This window comes from Delphinapterus leucas, chromosome 16 (genome assembly GCF_059928025.1).
Source record: "Delphinapterus leucas isolate spDelLeu-1000000601 "Yukka" chromosome 16, BTC_Dleu_Yukka2, whole genome shotgun sequence".
In the NCBI taxonomy this organism is placed as follows: Eukaryota; Metazoa; Chordata; class Mammalia; order Artiodactyla; family Monodontidae; genus Delphinapterus; species Delphinapterus leucas.
In genome coordinates, this window is record NC_143144.1 from 85,998,278 (window position 1) to 86,015,721 (window position 17,444).

The 17,444-nt window shown below is 53.4% G+C and overlaps 1 protein-coding gene across 1 annotated transcript in view; it reads left to right on the top strand.

The window, feature by feature from the left end:
- The window catches only part of JAKMIP3 (Janus kinase and microtubule interacting protein 3), a 92,175-nt gene that overhangs the window by 420 nt on the left and 74,311 nt on the right, over positions 1-17,444 (top strand). The window contains exon 2 of the mRNA XM_022568415.2: positions 1,818-1,937. The gene's annotated coding sequence lies outside the window, so the exon portion shown is untranslated. The remainder of the gene's footprint in view (positions 1-1,817; positions 1,938-17,444) is intronic.

Below are 17,444 nucleotides of genomic sequence, written 5' to 3' on the forward strand. Positions count from 1 at the left end.
GGCCCGGGAATGGCCCGTAGGTGGCTGTAAGGTGGCTCGGGGTTGGTCGGGGATGGCCCGGAGGTGGCCTTGAGCTGACCCGGAGATGGTCGGGGGTGGCCCGAAGGTGGCGGGGTGACATCCCGCAAGCCGGGGTCCCGCGCCCCCAAGGCGCCCTTGCTGGGGGCGGGAGTCCTCTCTGCCTCTCCAGGCGCCCCCGAGGGCCATGGGCCACCCCTCTGGATTGCGCTGGTTTCCCGGGACCCCGCGGGGCGCGGCGGCAGGCGCACAGGCCCTGGCTGGGCGCGCAGGTATTTGCCGGGAGCGGGGCGCGACTCCGGCATTTACGCGTCGCCGACCGAGCCTCCCTCAGGAAGGCGCGGCCCTTGCGATTTTTAAAAATTTTTTTGGTGTCTAGTTTTTAATCTCACGTGTTTGCGTTTCCGGGGGATGGTGGCGTAGCTGTCGGATGCTCACAGAATCGGACGCCACAGAATAAAGGGTTTAATTGGGTGTCAGGAGTCAGAGAGGAGGCACCAGCCTCCACAGTTTTCCTGGAAAAACCTGCCCCTCCCTTTGACCTTGCATCTTGGGAGAGGCGGATCCGATTCTCAGCAATTCCCTCCCGCTCGGCATCTTAGGTTTTGATTCATTATCCTCGTTCTGCAGCGACGGAATGCGGTAAAGCTTCTCTGTTGCACTTGTCTGCAAATGCAAGAAACGGACCTGCGGGTCGGGGCGCTGGCTTGCAGAACAGCGGGAAATCGGAACTGCCTCTGGGCCTCGGCTGCCACGCCGGGGCCGGGCGCTGTCAGGGGCTGGGAGGACCTGCTGCCCACCCGGCCGGCCGGAGGCTCCCCTGCCCTGGGGCGGGTGGAGGGAAAAGGTACCGGGCAGGCCGTCTGCCAGGGTTCAGGGCGCTTATAGCCCTTCGCACCTTTCTGAGAGCTGATTTGTGCCCGTGAACTAAGACTCCATCTGGCAACTACCTGCAATAGTTTCTCCCCACATTCACGGCAGACAGATCCCTGCCTACCTTCTCATAAACTTCCGTATTAAGGAGCGAAGTTCCTCCTTTAACGTGTTTCCAGGACACGTGACCAGAACGCTGCCGGGCCTTCAGAAGGGCAGCGGATGGTACCACCGTGAGCAAGCCCCGGGGTCTGGGGCTTCGGCACCACAAGTTTGCATTCATGATGCCTGCGAGATCTAGGCGACTGTGAACATGGCATACGATAAATAAACTGTTATAAGAAAGAAAAAGATGAGACAGAGGAGGGTCATAATCAAAATGTCACCCATTCCGTAGCACCTGCTATATGCCAGGCACTGTTCTGGTTTCTCTACCTGTGCTCAGGTGTGTAGCTATCACCCTGCAGGAAGCCTAGGAGAGGCCCGAGGACAGAGGTGGGACTTTAGGGAACCAGGCTCGGAGCACATCCTCCAGGAGCCTGCAAGGGAGGAAGTGAGGGTCTCACAGTGAATCACTCAGAAGTGAGGAGCCTAAGACCCGGGGAAGGGAAGGTCCTCGTCCCAAGTCACAGACGAGCGTTATGCCCCGTGTCTCTTAGGCGTAGTCAGGGGACTTAAGGGACCTCCGCTGGGGCCTGGATCCCGCACCAGGCCTGCGTCCTCAGCTCTGCCCTGCCCGACCCTGGGGTCTGACAATCCCATCTCCCAGCAGAGCTGCCTTGCCTCCACACTCACCCTGCTCCCGGGCAGGGCGCAATGCCTGGACCCTTCCTATCAGGGGTCGGTGGGCTGCGAGCCGTACCCCCAGCGACCGTGCTGTGCCATAATCCAGTGCAAAGTTGTGAGACCTTGTCCTTCGCACCCAGCCAGGATCTCCTGCTGAGAGTGACCTGCCTGCGGCCGACCTCAGTGAAAGGGTCAAGCCTCCCAGCCGATTTGCGCCTGGAATAGACCTCTTAAGTCAGCGTCACATCTGTGCACTCCAGGTAAGCAGCCTTGGGACCCCCGCTCCCTCCCTGGCGCTGGGCTGTCAGGCTGGCTAGGTTCCCTGCAGCAGCATCCAGCAAAGATCCTGCAGACGGGGGGCCCTTCCTTGCTGGCCTCTTCCGTGACTCTACCTCTAGCCTGTGACTCAGATGAGCACTGGGTCAACTCAGCTCTGGCAGATCTCTGGGGTGCCTCTGTCACCACTCCAAAGGGCTGGGACCCTCTGTGCAAGTCTCACCATGTGTGAGGGACTCCCCCTCCCAAGTCTTCACCAGTACGCTAGGTAAGCATTTGGGCCCCTTTACCTCTGACTTTTGCCTTTTTTTTTTTTCCTGATTATAAAGGAAATTCTAAAATTATAGAGAAGTGCAATCAAGACAATCAATACTACCCCGAATTAACACCTGCATAGGTAACTCCTGCACATGGATAGGTGCTGCTGTGGACTGAATTATGTCCCCCGAAATCATTTGTGAAGCCTTGACCCCCAATGTGATGGCACTTGGAGGTGGGATCTTTAGACGGAATTAGGGTTGGATGAGGTCGTGAGGGTGGGGCCCCCAGGATGGGATTAGTGCCCTTATAAGAGACATCAGAGAGCTTGCTCTGTCTCTGTCTCTGTGTCCCTCTGCCATGTAGGGATTCTGAGATGCATCCACATTGAGTAGTTCACCCCTTCTCTGAGGAGCCTTCTGTGATGTACGTGTTACAGATTTTTTTTTTTTTTTTTTTTTTTTGGCCATGCCATGTGGCATGTAGGATCTTAGTTCCCCGACCAGGGATCAAACCTACACCCCCTGCACTGGAAGCGTGGAGTCTTAACCACTGGACCACCAGGGAAGTCCCCAAATGCTTTTTTAAAGTTTTACAAGCGACTAATTTTAGACTTAAAGAAAAGTTACAAAAATAGCACCGAGTTCTGTAGGTTCCCCTGGTGTTAACGTCTTCTGTGACATCTTCCTGTAGATCATGGTCAGAACCAGGACACCTCTACACTATTCACCGGACAACCGGCCTTCCTCTCACCAGTTCCCCACTGATGCCCTTTTTCTGCCCCACCAGGATCCCAGCTGTTGTGCTTCCTTGGTCTCTTCCAGTAGGTGACCCTTCCTTAGTCTTTCCTTGTCTTTTATGACATTGATACTTTTAGAAACTATGTACTGACGAGTTGTTTTGTAAAATGCTGCTCAAATTGACTTTATCTGCTCTTTTCTTGTGCTGGGAATGAGGTGATGCATTTTTGGCCAGACCACCCCCACCCCCTCTGCCCCCCCCCCCCGCTCCCCCTCACCAGCGCCCATGTGCCTGTCTTCACGAACTGCGTCAGGAAGTCGCCGTGTCCACACGGCTCGTTGCCAGTGATGTAGGGCTGCCTCGATGCTTTCTCCGTGTGAAGTGGCCATCCTTCCTTTCCCTGAATCCTCACTCACCAGTGCCGGTGTCTCGCACATCTTGCATCTGCGTTATTACTGTGGTTGCTGTCAGGCCTCCCTTGTCCTTTTCTTTTTCACTGCCGGTTGGAATTCTCCTGGAAGGGAAAGGCGTGTCCTCTCCTCGTCCATTTAGTTGATTATTTGTTCTTATCTGTAGGGACACATGAATGATGGCTTTGCTCCATGGGTTAGAATCCAGTGGTAACAATATTTTGTCCAGCAGATGGTTCCAGCGCTGGCTTCAGGGACAACCTCAGGCTGCTGCTGGACTCTCTCAGCAAGCCCATCTTTTCTTTCTCTTAAGTTAAAATATTTTTTTTCTCATTGTCTTACTTTCTGGAACTACAAGATGTTCCAGGCTTGGCTGGTTCCAAAAATCCTTGGTTTGTGGTTTCTTTCACTGAGTTTTTGTTTGTTTGTTTGTTTTTTAATGTTTTCCATCGTTTCCTTGCTTCTGTGTTGGTTTTAAACATCTGATGCTAGTCTCATTCTTTTGACTCTGTTGGTTTTGCCTGGAGGCCTTGAGGATTTTATCTTTATCTTTGGAATCTTATAGTTTTACTAGGGATGTTTCAGAGTTGATTGGCCTGGGTTTGTTTTTCTAGGTTTGAGATGTGCAGATTCAGGTCGTTTTCTGTATATGGAAAGTTTCCATGGATTATAGCTTTAAATATTAGCTTTGTTTGTGCCATTGCTTGTTTCTCTTCTTTAGAGATCCTGAAGATATGAATACTATCCCTCCTCTGTTTATCTTCCCTTCTTTCTCTCTGACTCTTTACTGTTTCTTTATGTCACTCCCTTCTCTTGGTGTCTCCTGGCCTGGTCTTCAATCTTCGATGCTCCTTATTAGATTTTCATTTAAGTTTATTCTTCCTTGGGCACCTTATACCCTATTTCTCATTTATGAGATGGTTTTGGCTTTCTCCTTCTCCTTCTCCTTCTTTCTTCTCCTTCTCCTTCTTCTCCTTCTTCTTCTTCTGTGAATTTGATCAACTGTCTTTTCACTTTTCCCCATTTTTGGTTCACTTTAGTGTTCGAATTTCTAATTCAGGGTGGTTTTACACACCCTCAGATGGCTGTTTGAAGATGCTTAATTCTGTATGGATTTAGTTTTCTCCTGCGTCAGGTTGCTTTTAAACTGGGGGAAGTTGTACCAATCCTTTTATGTGAAGTTTTGTTTCCTGATTTTCTCCAGGAGTCTCCTGTGGACTTTCTTTTCTTTTGTTTGTATTTATGATTTTGGGGTGTTTTACAAGATTTCTAGCTTAATGGCCCCCTTTTGTGTCATCCTGGGGACGTCCAGATGTTTTAGTGAGTTGTGTGTGTGCTGTGGTGATGGGGGTCTTTGTCTTGAAGACTGCATTTCTTTTTTCTTCTTTTCTCTTTCTTTACCTGGTTACTAATAGGAGTTTCTCTCTTCCTTTTTTCCCTTTTTCTCCTCAGAAGCTCTGTGTTTGGAAAGCTGACCTTTCAAATCATGCTGTCCTTTCACATCACTCTGGCCTCTTAACTTGAATCCGTTAACTTTGAAAGGCTCACTTGGCCCTTTATCTGTCTTTACATCGTATGTCTGCCCTCCCCAGCCCACCCTGACCTCCCCCTTCTTTATCAAGATTAATCACATAAAATTGTGTCCATGTATGATATACAACCTCTTGATTTGATGCATTTATAAATTGAAAATGATTCCCACCATAGTATTAGCTACTATCCCCATCCTGTTATAGTTACCATTTGTTTTCTGTGGTGAGAACATGTAAGATCTGCTCTCTTAGCAATGCCGTGCCCTCTGATGGGGTCTGGGCCTTGTAGTTCTGTGAGCTCCCTTCCTGCAGTCAGGAAGGGGTTCTCGTGTTGAAAGTGGCTTTCATCTTTCCAGTGCCATCCACTAATCCACACCAGCCCCATCTGTCCTCCTGGCGCTGGGTGGGGGCTGGGTGGGGCTGGATGGGGGCGTGAATGATGGTGGTCCCGGGATTTGTTGATTTTTCTCCCTTTACGCACGGTTACTTGGAGGTTCTGCTACTCTGTCTTCAAGTAATGCCAAGGGTGTAGTTTGGCAAAGAATCTTTGATGTTGTGAAATTCTTTTGTGGAATTTAGCGAGGAGATTTTGGGGGGACTTGATTCTTGTACAGCTACATTATCTCCCTGAGGAACATTCTTGTCCAAGTCTTTTGTGGCTGTTTGTCTTCATTTCTTATGGAAATTCCTAGGGGTGAAGCTGCTAGGTCACAGAGTAGGTGTGTGTCTTGTTTTATAAGAAACTGTCAGAACTTCTCCCCAAATGGCTGCACCATTTGATATGAAAATTCCAGTTGCTCCAAGTGCGTGCCAACATTTGGCGTTTGATCTTTTTAACTCTAGTCTCACTGGGGAGTGTGTGGTCGCATCTCTTTGTGGTTTTCACTTCCGTTTCCCTGGTACTAATACATTGAGCACATCTTTGTTGGGCGTTTGTATGTTTCCTTTTGTGAGCACATCTTGTTGGGCGTTTGTATGTTTCCTTTTGTGAGGCGCACGCTCAAATCTTTTGCCTATTTTTATTGGGTTGTTTGTCTTATTATGATTGAGTTGTAGGTGTTCTTTATATATCCTAGATGCCAGTTCTTTGTCAGATAGGTCTTGTGACTATTTTCTCCCCATCTGTGTCTCGCTTATTCATTTTCTAAAGTGGACCTTTGGATGAGCAGAAGTTTTACATTTTGAGAAAGTCTAATTGATCAGGTTTTGTGTGTGTGTGTGTGTGTGTGGTTATTTCTTTTTGTGTGTTTTGTCAAAGAAATGTGCCCTCCTCCACGTCCCAGCCGTCTTCTCCTGCATATTCTCCCTGTGCCCTTCTGACAGGACCCCAGTAGTGTTGGACAGCCCCCTCGTGTTCTGGTCTGAGAGGCTCAGCTGGCCCGTGTCCTGCAGAGGCTGGAATCGCCACTTGCCCCGGGAGCTCCAGGTCTTTTGGGGGAAATGTTATCTGAAGACCCACACGGCTGGGTGCTAGCGGAACTCATGGCTTCTGCATTGGTCTCGACTTTGTGTATTTTCAGAGGACAGCACTAGAAACAATTTTAAGAGAAAATGCATCGTGATTTTATACTGAAAATTTTAATTCAAATTTAAGACTATAGATAATTATTTCTTTATTTTTATATGTCCATCTTCTTTCTCTTAGGCTGAGATTCTTGGCTCCTAATGATGTTCATAAGATTACCTCTTTGCTTTATGCTATTAGTTTCAAAATAATATCAATGTGTTAAAAGAGTACGGTTAGTAAAAAAAGAAGTTTGATTTCTTTTTTCTTTTTTTTTTTTTGCGGTATGCAGGCCTCTCACTGTTGTGGCCTCTCCCGTTGCAGAGCACAGGCTCCGGACGCGCAGGCTCAGCGGCCATGGCTCACGGGCCCAGCCGCTCCACGGCATGTGGGATCTTCCCAGACCGGGGCACGAACCCGTGTCCCCTTGTATCGGCAGGCAGACCCCCAACCACTGCACCACCAGGGAAGCCCCATCTTTGTCTTTTTAACCCTCTTCTCTCTCCTCTGTTGGTAATATTTTTAAAGTCGTTTTTGATTTATGTTTCTACTTAACAGTAATATAGGCAAATGCATGTGTATTTCCACTTGCCTTGTGCCGTCTTAGGGGAAGGGTAACCTGCTATGAGCCTGTTGTACTGTTCATTGTGCTCACTTAGTACCAGGTCTCAGCATCGCTGTGCAGAGATTGCCCTCATTCTTGTCCTCAGCTGCCTAGCATTCCCCGAGGGGCTGGATCTTAACCTAGTCGACGAGCTCTCTGTCCACGAACATTTGGATTGTTTCCAGTTGAATATCCTTGTGCACGCATGGTTTTTATATATTTTCAAGTATATCTTTGACTAGGTTCTTAGAAGTGGGATTTCTAGGCCAAAAGGAAAATGACTGTGTACTTTTGCTATATATTGCCAGAATCCCCTCCCCAGGAGTTGCACTATCGTGTGGCATTCTACCAGCAACACATGAGAGCCTGCTTCTCACAGCCTTGCCAACAGACAATGTTGTCAAACTTTTGGGGGTTTGCCAGGTAGGAGAGAAACGGTAAATTCAGTGTATTTTTATTTGCATTTCTCTTACCAGGAGTGAAGTTGAGCATCTTTTCATGTATTTAAAGGCTTTTTGCATTGTGTTTTGTGTGAACAGTTTATTCATAAGTCTTGCCCATTTTTTTCTTTCTTCTCTGGGGTTGTTTGGCTTTTTTCTTCTCAATTTTCGGAAGTTCGTTATATATTAGCCTTTGACCTATGATATAAGTTGCATATATTTTCTCTATTTTGTCATTTATCATTGAACTTTGCTTATGGTAGGGTTTTCTTTTCTTGTTGTTGTTTTTCCCATGCAAAATCACATACGCGTTTATCCCACCAAGCCTCCATCTCAGGGGGGACCACTCCGTTTTGAGGTGCACACTTGCTAATGGTTTCTGAGTTCCCAGTCCTCAGAACCATCACACATCCCTTTTCCCACGCTCACCAGCTCCTGCACGGTTTCTTAGGGGGTTGGTGGTGGTGGTTTGGAAGTAGTGGCTGGCAGAGTGAAGCTGGCTGCAAAGTCCCTCCTCTGGAGTCTGGGCTCCTTTGTGGGGTTTAGTGGTGATGCTGTGAGGCCCGGGGCTGGGTGTCAGGAAGCAGTTAGCCTCTGCAGAGACCTCCTGGCAGGCTCGCTTTGGGGATGCCCACTGTGACGGCACAGCCCCCGTAGGTAAGAGGCTGAGGGATCCTGAGCTCCCAGCCCCTGCCCGAAGCAGAACCCCCAGAACCCAGGGAGTGAGAGCAGGAGCCCCGCTGGGGTGCAGCCGCTCCAGACACCACCTGGGGCAGGCGTGAGCCTCCCGCTAAGCTTTGCGCACCTTTCTGACCGCACAACCCCAGTGAAGTAGGACGGTTGTGCTAAGCTGGCAGGTAGTGACCGGAAGAGAGGCAACGCTTTGCCATCTTTTTGTGGAAGATGTTTTTAGTTTGTTTTTTGTTTTACTTTTCTGGTGGCTCCGTTTAGTATTGAGAGGAAATTTGGGGAGGTTCAAAAATGATGACAGCCATTTCGCCTCCAGCTCAGAAGTCTATTTCTTAATTTCCACTTAATGGCTCCATTGATGTATTTGGGTTGAAATCCCTTTCATTTTCTGCTTCCTATTTGTTGCGCCCTTTTCTTCTTTCTTGCCTTCGTCTGCATCGACTGAGGTTTTTCTCCTCTCTTCTATTTAAACATCGTATATTCTATTTTCTATCATCTTCATGACCATCACTAAAAAACAGCAGACAGGGCTTCCCTGGTGGCGCAGTGGTTGAGAGTCCGCCTGCCAATGCGGGGGACGCGGGTTCGTGCCCCGGTCCAGGAAGATCCCACATGCCGCGGAGCGGCTGGGCCTGTGAGCCATGGCCGCTGAGCCTGCGCGTCCGGAGCCTGTGCTCTGCAACGGGAGAGGCCACAGCAGTGAGAGGCCCGCGTACCGCAAAAAACAAAACAAAACAAAAACAAAAACAAAAAAAAACCAGCAGGCAAAATTAACTTTTCAAGGCTGCAGTGAACCAGAACCCTCCTCCCAGGTAATACAAGGACTTGGGATACTCTCCATCAGTTTCTCCCTCTCCTAACTTTTATGTTTTCTTGTTTGGCATTTTGTTTCTAACTTGTTTACTTTGTAACACCACTAGAAATCGTTGTTCGTTCTTTACACTCATTTATTTTTTCTAGTTCCTCACGTATTTAGCACTTTTGCGGCCTTTCCGTGTTCTTCTGGCCTCTCAGGTCCCTTTAGAACCATTCTCTGCCTGAGACAAATCCTTTAGTTTCCTTTGTTCAGTCCTGGCATCCAACCTCTCAGCTCCTTTTTTCTTTTTGGGGGGGGGTCTGAAAATATCTTCCTTTCAAGAATGAGGGTGGAATCTGTTTTTACTAGGGCTTGAATTCCTCTTTGGCCTCTTTGGCAGGTACTTTTTAAAGTGCATTTACTCCTTTATTCCATTGTCTTATGGCTTCTGTTGTTCTGATGAGAAGTTAGTCGTCAGTCTAACTGTCCTTCCTTTGAACATAAGTTTTTATTCCTCTGGCAGATTTTATTATTTTCTCTTTGCCTTTGTTTCTTTTTTCCTCAAGTTTCATTATGATGCGTCTAGAGTTTGACTTACTTTGAATCTTTGGATGGTTGTCTTTCATCAGTTTCAGAGAATTCTCAGTCGCATCTCCAAATTTTGCCTCCAAGTTTTTGCCCTCATTTTTCCTTCTGAGAGACCTTCTCATCCTATCTCTGCCTCTCTCACCTCTCTTTTTTGTGTTCCTCCTTTTCTGTGCTCATTTCTGGGTCATTTTTTCTATGTCATCTTCCAGTCACTAGTTCAGTCTTATGCTATGAGGTGTCCATTCTGTTTTAACTCCAGTTACTATATTTGTTTTTCTAAAGTGCTCTCTGTTTTATTCATGTTCGAGATACTACGTCTTGTCGTTTTCTGCTCCATGAAGTTGTTTTCAAGCTTCTAACTTATTTCTTTCAAAAAAGTAGAACCAGACCGTGGGGAGGGGGGAGAAGGGGTCTCTGGGGACTCTGCTCAGATGTGCTGTGAATCCAAAGCTGTCCCCCAAAGTAAAGCCTATTTAAAACCTAGCAAGGGTTGCTGTTCTGTGATCGGTAGTTGTTAATTCTGCGCTGAGGTCTGTGCGGGTCTCTTTCTGTTTTGTAAACTTGGTTCTTTCTCAGTTGTCGTGTCCCCTGCCCTCCCCGGTGTCATTAGCTGTCCTTGAACAATTGTCTGTGGGTTTCCCTGAGACCTCGGGTGAATGTGCTCTTCTAGGAGAGGGTCACACTCACTCCTGCCGGGCAGCTGGGGCACCTGGCTGGGAACCACTCCAGACCACTTCTCTGCCCGGAGGCCCCTGTTCCCCTCTGGGCTCCTGCTGTGCGAGGACCGACTGGTGTGGGCACTCCTCAGGGCTGGGCTTCCTGGGGCTGCTGCCTTCACGGCAGCTCTCTCTGCAGCCCCGCGGGATGGGGTGGTGGATGCAGTAGGGGTGAGCACAGCTGAATAGCCCCCGAGGGTCAGCCCTTTGGTCCTAGCTTAGCCCCAGGAGGGTAACTGGTGGAACTCCCCACTGGAGCAAGTACGCCGTCCCGTCTTGTCCACAGGAGGTGTTGGCTTTAGGCAAAGGCTGCCTTAGTTTTTCCATAATGTGCTATCTCTCCGTCCAGGCAGTCCCGGGACTTTGGCGTCTCAGCATCTTTGTTGCCTTTAGTTGGGAGGCGAGTGAGTGAGTTCTGACCTAACCAGCCCACCATTACCTGAAAAGGAATTCTGAAACTCTTCTTTGCTCCCATGGAGTATTGCAGATGGTTTGGAGATGTTGGTTTCCGTCCAGGGTGGGGCAGTGAGCACAAGAAGCGGCCTTAAAGTGGGGCTGCAACCTTGAGGCCACGTTGTCACGATTTCAAGGCCATAGTTGGAATGACCACAGGTGGACCAGGGAACCTTACCCTGTGAACTTGGAAGAGGATGTGGAATGAGGTGTCCACACCCTAAAACAACTTCTCATCCCAGTGCCAGCGCCAGTGCCAACCACAGCTTGGAGAAACTAGCAGCGTTTCTGGGGAGGGTTCAGTTCACGTGAGGAGCATGCCTGGGAAAGGCTGGACATCTCTCTCTCTCCTGGTCACCCTGTCCACCAAGAATCTTAGAAGTGAGGGCATGCGGGGCAAGTCACCAGGGAGCTTCCTCTGTGGACAAGCTCAGGGAATAGCTTCTCGGTTAATGTTTCTGGTACCTCTCATCCCAGGGGCTCAGGCCAACGCGGGAGGCCCTGCCAGTGGTTAGAGAGCTGGTGGACACAGGGCGGATGAGTTGTCGAGCTGACTGGGCCGGCGGGGCGTGGATGAGTCCAGACAGAGCCACCAGCGTGCAGCCCGATGAGTGCAGAAGCCCTGCAGAGCCGACGCCCAAAGCCAGCTGTGAGTCAGGTAGAGGCAAGGCTGGCTGCAGCATCCACTCAGGTGGGGTCAGCTCATCACTAGGCGCGGTCAGGGAGCTGAAGTCGGGAAGAGAGTTGAGAAAGGGCAGCACCCTAGACGGCACCGTGGGAAGCAGGCTGCGCCCCTCACTCGCAGCTCCCGGGCCAGGTCCTCCGAGGGTCCTGCACCCCACGTTCCCCCGAGGAAGGCAGGCGGACCCTCTGGGTGTGTTGCAGGGTGTTGGCTACTTTGAGGCTCGCTGGGGCAGATTTCTTGGGACTGCTGGTGTCTATTTAGTTCGTTCTGTTTCTCCTGGAGCCAGAGCAGCAGTTGTGCAGGTTGGACTCTTAACTGGGAGGTTGACGCAGGTTCTGTCTTCAGTGGGGGTGGTGCATCGGTGAGCACGTGCCCAGGGTGTCATGCAGAGGTCGCACGGCTGTCCCCACAGGCCACGCGCACGGTGGCGACTCGTCTTGCGAAGCACTGCTCAGGGCAGTTGGCTTGCGAAGTGGCGTGAATCAATTAAAATCCAACATCTTTTTTTTTTGGGCAAGATTTGGGAGGGAATTAAAGCAAAGCAGCCTTTGCCAAGAAGCCCATAGGCCGTGATGACGTCAAGTTTGGAAGCAGATGGAAGGAAGGGTGAGCGCACCTGCGGTCAGCAAGCTGGTGTACCGCCGGCAGGTCCGAGCTGTGAACTGCCCACCTTGCTTTTAATTAATGCCTGCTCTGGCTTCACTTTTTTTTTTTTTTTTTTTGCGGTACGCGGGCCTCTCACTGTCGTGACCTCTCCCGTTGCGGAGCACAGGCTCCGGACGCGCAGGCTCAGCGGCCATGGCTCACGGGCGCAGCCGCTCCGCGGCATGTGGGATCTTCCCGGACCGGGGCACGAACCCGCGTCCCCTGCATTGGCAGGCGGACTCTCAACCACTGCGCCACCAGGGAAGCCCTCACTTTTTTTTTTTTTTTTTTTAATACCATCTGAACTTGGGACCCGGGTCTGCAGGAGGGGAGCGAGCTGCTCCTTTGTTCTCTCCTGCCAGGGTCTGCAGCCCATGTGGTCCCTCGTGCCGCCCGACACTGGGGCATTGAGGGACCCAGCAACTGGCCTTCTCCCCTTGGGGTCCCGGCCCTCAGACCCCTCCCCCTTGTCTTGTGCCAACATCCCCTGGTGGGATTGCACCTGCCTCTCTCCCTAACTCTCCATAGCACGTGCTCATAATTCAAGCTGAATTTTCCGCCGGGCGCCGTCAGCTGCAGCAGTAGGTCGGCGGCGCCCTGACTGATGGTCCTTGGCCAGTGTCGCCTGCTTGTTTGTGGGCAGTCAGTGTCTGTCTTTTCAAAGCCTGGCTCGAGCGCAAGCATCTGAGTCCAGTCCGGCCTTGCTCCTGGTGGCCAAGGTGGCTCCGGGCCTCTTCTCTCACCTCCGGAGCCCAGGTGTGTGCTCTGAAGAGCGGGTGCCGCTGGCCGGGCTCTCGGGGTGACGGCGGGGCACGCCCGGCTGCTCGCTGGGTCCACTCTTGGTTCAGTCAATCGCAACTATGGGCCGCCCTCCCCTGCTCCTCGTGTAGAGAACCCTCTAGAACTTAAGTGTCTGTACCCCTGCCAACCTCACAAGAGCCCTCAGAGAGCAGACTCGCAACCCGGAAGGGAGCCCGACCTGGTGACTGTGGTTCTTGGGGAGAAGTGGGAGGGATAGGGTCTTCCTAAACTGGTGCCACCAACTGGGTTCACAGGACTCCCAGCACATGGCCGGGCTCTGCCCACGCGCATGTGCGAAGACCAGCCAGACCGTGTGCTGTCTGCACCCGTCCTTCCCTGTAATAAAGGAGAGGAGCTTGTATAAAAAAAAGAACAAAGGGACACTTCTTTGCAAAGCAGCCGATAAAGGGACTTTCCTGGCCGTCCAGTGGTTAGGAGACTGCGTGCTTCCACTGCAGGGGTCACGGGTTCGATCCCTGGCTGGGGAACTAAGATCCCGCAAGCCGTGCAGCATGGCCAAAAAGCAAAGCGAAGAAGAAAAAGCAGCAGATACAGTAAAAAATGCAATTCTGCTGATGGCTCTTCCCCAGGAGCCGTTCTGGACTGGCCCTGCTTCCCCTGCCGCGTGCAACGCTCGGAGGACCGAGCCCGTGCTCGGTGCCCGGCTGGGCCAGAGCCCATTCACAGACCCCCAGGCTGGTCCCCGCCGCTCGCGACGCGAGAGCAGATGTTCCAGGTTGCTGCCCTGAAACGGGCTGACTCTTCAGGCCTTGGCCGCACGGCAGTTCCTGTAGCTAAAAGCTCTCTGAATTGGGGAGAATCCCTCCGTGCAGCGTATGTCCGACCTGGGCCTCATCCCCTGGAGCCGGGGTACCCCGCCTGCGTGCGGTCAGGGGCTAGAAGGGGGGCAGATCCCCGAGGGCACGGGGGCTTCACAGAGCAGGTGGCACAGGCTAGAGGCTCCCATCTGGGAGGAGAGACTCTGGTTGAGCCTGGCAGCGTGTGGAGGGAGGCGGGCTGCTGGAGGGGGGTCCACGGGGGGGGTCACTGTGCAGTGACCTATTTCCACGCCTCCTTCCGGGACTCTTCCTCCAGCTTTCCACCCGACTTTGCATGAAGCTCTTAGGCTTCAGCAGGGCAGCCTGCAGACAGAAGGCTCTCCCAGCCCGGGGGGTGGGCAGGGGGGCTGCTAAGACGAATGGGACTCTGGGAGGCTGCCGTGGTCCCTGGCAGATTGGGACAGAGGCCCTTCCATGCCCGAGGACCCCAGCCTCTCCGAGGGTGTGTGACCAGGCTGCTCAGCTGCATAAATGCAAGTCAGCATTGGGCTGGTCGGTACAGTTTTCCGCGGCGTTCTTTGGCATCTGTGGAGAGGGTCTTTCACGCATCAGTCAGTCCTGTATTTTCTTGGCACTAAGTTTTGATCTATTGACGGTCTTCTCAGGGTCTCTTGATGTCGGGTTAAGGTACATGGGTGACCCCCTTCTGCAGCGGGTTCTGTCGGATTTGGGGTATCACGTTGTGTGGCAAGAAGGTGATGCCTTTAAGTGCAAATGGGATTCAGGGACGTGCAGTGAAACAGCCATTCGCCGGCACCGGAGTAGCGGTGGGGATCCCACCCCCCTTCCCCCTGCACGCGTGTAGGATGCTGGGGCCTTCGCGGTGTGTGCCGGGTCCACCAGCACGCTGCCTGCGAGACAGTGGACGTGAGCTCGTCTGAGGGCCGTCAGGAGAGAAGGTCCCAAAGTGTCCACCATGAAGAGAGCAGGAGGGAAGCCCAGCCTTGGGCGAGGCCCCGAAGGACGGCTGCTGCCCCTCCTGCGGGAGCAGATGGCATGGACCACCCCTGCAGTGGGGTTTAGAAAGAAGGCTCGGGCCAGGTCAGCAGCCATGTGCTAGCTCCCGGGCTTGGCCGACTGTCAGTGAGCAGACTGCATCCAGCTCGCTGGAGACGCCGCCCGGCCACGTCTCAGGTGCTCACGACCCTTGGTGTGACCGAGGGGGCCGTCAAGCCGAATCACGTGGCACGGTGGGCCCATCTCTGGTGCTGACTTCCCCTCTGGTTGACCATTCTGGCGGGGCTGGGGGCATCCCAGGCCTCTGTTTGACCTTCCCAAATGGCCGGCTTGCTCCTCCATCCAGGAACCTGTCACACAGGCTTCGTGGCTGCTGAGGGTGCCCGTCATGGCTGTGCACCTGGGGACCCAGGATGGCGTTCAGGGTCCTTTGGTGTCAGGGTCCCCTCAGACCCCATATCCGCAGCCTCCCCCGGGAGTCACTGTGGTCGACAGCTGCAGGCCCCTGGGGAGGCACTGGGGGACGTTTATTCCTGATCCTGGTGGCGATACCCTGTCATCACGTGGGCCGGGGGTCTGGGACGTGTCTTAGAGCTGGTGACCGGTGATAAGGCGAATTTCTCTCCCATGGTTTCTGGCTTGTGAGCACCAGCTCCCAGTTGTGTTTCAGTTGTGCCCATCTTTTCACGGCTGAGTAGTATCCCATCATATGTATATATATAAACCACATCGTCTTTATCCACTTGTCCACCTGTCGTTTCCTTTGTGCAAAGCCACCTTGCTGGCTAACTGCACAGTCCCTGCAGTGACCCTACTGTCCCCACCACCCACCTGCCCCTCGTCACCATCCACCACCAGTGAGGCTGCTGCATCCGAGGGCCCGTGTCCACCAGCAGTGGGGCACTTACCCTGCTTGATGATGAACAATCCACTTCTAGAATCCCACCCTGGGCTCCAGAAATCCATCCTGGGCATCAGAATCCCACCCTGGGTGCCAGGATCCCACCATAGGCTCCAGAATCCCACTTCGGGCTCCAGAATCCCACCCCGGGCTCCAGAATCCCCCTTGAGGCTCCAGAATCCCACCCTGAGTGTCAGAATCCCACAGTGGGTGCCAGAATCCCCCTGAGGCTGCCCTCCACGGCCACGGCTGGCACCAGCTCTCTGGGATGAGATCCTCCCAGAGTCCTTCCTCCCCAAGGCAGCCCCGGGACAAGGCCCGTGTGTGGGGCATGTATTTTAGGAAGGGATCCCAGGGAACAGGAATGGGGCTGGGAAGGACAGCCAGGGAAGGGGCGTGCGGGAGGGCTGTTGGCAGCTGGTCACTGCTGTGCACACTTCTGGGTGGACCCCCCTGGAGCCGAGCTGCGGGAGGATGGACAGAGGGACATGCATGCAGCAGGAACCCCGCGTCGCCTGGACACTGCCTCACTGGCTTGTCTCAGGACAGAGGGGACAGAGCACAGCACTCGCACCCCCGCTGGCACGGTGAGCTGGCACTCACCCTCCCAGCCATTGCGTGTGGCCTCCCCGGCCTGTCTGTGGCCTCACACGAGGCCATCTCTCCCTCTTCCTCACGCGGCCGGTTGTGGGCCCTGGGGCTGGGCACCCATGGCGGGAACAAGGGCAGCTGTGTCCTGTGTTTTTAACCCCCATGAAAAGGGCGTTCTGTCCAGTTCCAGCCTGGGACAAACGCCCACCTCACTGACCCGGCGTGAATGCGCCTATTCTTTCCTATGGCTTCGGACAAACGCGCCCATTAGCACCGAGCACAGTGGTGCTGTGTTTGCAGTGCACGGGTTGGTGGGGGACCTGCAGCACAGGGAGGGGGTCGAGTGACGCCCCAGCAGGAGGACCACCCTGCGGGCCGCTCTGGGCCAGGTAGGGGTTCTGCCAGCTCCATCCTAGCACCTGCGTGTAAGCCCCGCCTCCACCCTTCCCACGGTTATTGATTGAGGGCCCAACGCAGGTGCCTTGGGGCTGCTTGATGGTGAGTGTGCCTCACCGTCTGCTGCCGATGGGATTCGGACTCTTGTGAGAGCAGCAGGCATGTGGGCGTGGTCAGGGCCTGGGCTGCATGTGGGCGTGGTCAGGGCCTGGGCTGCATGTGGGCGTGGTCAGGGCCTGGGCTGCATGTGGGCGTGGTCAGGGCCTGGGCTGCAGATTGGGGATGATTTCAGGTGCAAGGCTGCTTCCACCTGGTGAAGGACCTGCTTAGCATCTGTGGGTGGAACTGCAAACTGGGGGCCGAGGAGTTAATTTCTGATGTTGCGCTTGACAGGGGCTCTGGAACTAGTTAACGCCGGGGTTGTGTTACCTGCAGAGAGGGCACAGGTGTGCCGGGGCCCCAGGTGCGCGGTGTGCGTGGCCTCGTGAGGGCGGAGGGCGGGGAGGCTCAGGTCAGCGAGCAAGGGCGCTGCCTCCCCGGGGAGGGAGGCGCCCCACGTGCGCTCAGGAGGCGACGCTCAGAGACGCTGGACCCACAGGTGAAGCCGCAGAGATGCTCCCTGCCGTTCTCCTTGCGTGCTCCGTGTGTCACATGGGCTTTTATGTGGAGGCGTGTGTGGAAGGACTCATAAAACCAGCCACGTGAAGCAGTGGGGCAGGGACACACAGGTTGCTGGAAAGACATGTTTGGTCCCGATGGGAGGAGCGCTTGGAAACAGAACTTCGGCCCTGAATTCCACCGACAAGCCACCGTTCCAGCTCCAGAGGACCCAGCTTCTGTCTCGTGTCATGGTTCAGCTGCGGTGCCCGTGCTAGAACATTCTTTGGTTTTGCTGGACTTCCCCGCAGGAGGGGGCAGAGCCCTTCTTTCCCAGCCAGCTCTCT